Genomic DNA, 2,077 nt, shown 5'->3' with positions numbered 1-2,077 from the left:
CTGCAGACATGTTGGGGCGCCTGGGTGGCGCAGTCGGTTGAGCGTCCGACTTCAGCCAGGTCACGATCTCGCGGTCCGTGAGTTCGAGCCCCGCGTCAGGCTCTGGGCTGATGGCTCAGAGCCTGGAGCCTGTTTCCGATTCTGTGTCTCCCTCTCTCTCTGCCCCTCCCCCATTCATGCTCTGTCTCTCTCTGTCCCAAAAATAAATAAATGTTGAAAAAAAAAAATTAAAAAATCTGCAGACATGTTGACTGTTTTCTTCCCCACCTTTTTGGATGGGATTGTAGAATATGTACATTACCTTCAGCTTTCACAATCCAGAAAAGCTGTTTTCTTAGGCCTTCTTGTTAGTAACTCTTGAAATATCAAGTCGTAATGAAAGTCGTTGGTAAATTTGACTGCAGAACAATTTAAAATTTTTTATGAAAAGATTCTGTAAATGTAGGGATCCCTGAAGTGCTTTCGGTTTTAAAGGACAAGTGACAGATCTCCAGAAAATGTTTACACACATTCTTAAAAGATAAAAGCCAGTATCTCTAATATACAAAAGAGCTTCTACAAATCAGTAAGAAAAATAAAAGCAAAGTGATAGAATTGTGGTTAAATGATTAGACATAGATCATACAGATTGTCACATATACATGTGAAAAGCAGCTTATCAGCACTTGCATCATGAAAATGCAAATTAAAACAACAAAAGCCACTAATATAAATACAGCTGCATAAATCAGTGGCTTTCCATTTCTTTCCCTGGAAACCACCTAGAAGAAACAAGACAATTGAAAGAAGAATCTGAAAATTCCCATTTTCAGTGAAGATGAAAGACAGATAATCCACAGATTTCAAATTGTGTGAAATCACTACCAGTCACAGGTGAGATCAGGTAGAGTCAAGAAAGAAAGTGAAAAGAAGAAGCATGAAGGAAAGTAAGAGGGCCCAGCAAGGGCAGAAATAATATTCCAGCAAAAATACACTTTCTGAAGAAAAGACACACCTTGAAATGCAAAAGACCCTTAGTATGGATGTGTTAGTTATCTGTTCCTGCATAACAAATTATCCTGACACTTAATGGCTTAAAAAACCCTTTATTATAACCTCATAACTTTTGTGGACCAGGAAGCCAGGCATGTCTCAGCTGTCACAGGCTGCAGTCATCTTCAGGCTCATCTGGTTAGGAGCTACTTCCCAGCAAACCTGTGTGGTTGCTGCAGGATTTGATTTCTCATGGGTTGTTGGACCAAAGCATCAGGTCCTTCCGAGCTGTTGGCTGGAGGCCTTCACTTCCTTGCCACGTAACCCTCTCTGTAGAGCATCTGACTTCATCAGAGTGAACAGATGATGGTATACCAGAGCATCTGCAGAAGAGAGAGGGCCAGAAAGACAGAAGTCACAGACTTCTGTAACCTAGTTAATTATTCGTTTGTTATTACTCATAAGTGGTAACCAATAGATGTGGTCAAAAGAAACAGAGGACTAAGAGAACTATATAAATTATAAAGGTAAGTACTGGAACAAAAAATATATATACTTTCCTTACAATTAATAGAACCAGCAGGGGCACCAGGGCAGGTCAGTTGGTTAAGTGCCTGACTTTGGCTCAGGTCACGGTCTCACGAACCCCACATTGGGCTCTGAATGCTGACAGCGCAGAGCCTGCTTCGGGTCCTCCCTCTCTGCTCCTCCTCTGTTTGCGCTCTCCCTGTCTCAAAAATAAATAAAACATTGGAAAAAAAATAGAACCACAAACAAAAATGAGGAAACATACAACAAATGCAAATATAATAATCATCCCCTCTCTGTAAAATTTTATAAACAAAACACAGAACAATAAAATAATGTGCCAGAATTAAGATGAAACATGTTGGACATGCAATTAAATAAAAATGGGCTTTACACTTAGAATGGCCTTCAGATCAGCTCAAAAAGCAAAACACAGCTTTGTATTTTTTTTTTTTAAGGCTTTGGTACTTTTTTTTTTTTTTTAAGTTTTATCTTTTATTTTTAGAGGAGAGGGAGGGGCAAAGAGAAAGAGAGAATCCCAAACAGGCTCTGTGCTGTCAGTGAAGAGCCCAACTCG

Source organism: Herpailurus yagouaroundi, unplaced genomic scaffold (genome assembly GCF_014898765.1).
Source record: "Herpailurus yagouaroundi ecotype Mexico unplaced genomic scaffold, PumYag 100, whole genome shotgun sequence".
NCBI classification, from domain to species: Eukaryota; Metazoa; Chordata; class Mammalia; order Carnivora; family Felidae; genus Herpailurus; species Herpailurus yagouaroundi.
This window is presented reverse-complemented; position numbering follows the sequence as displayed.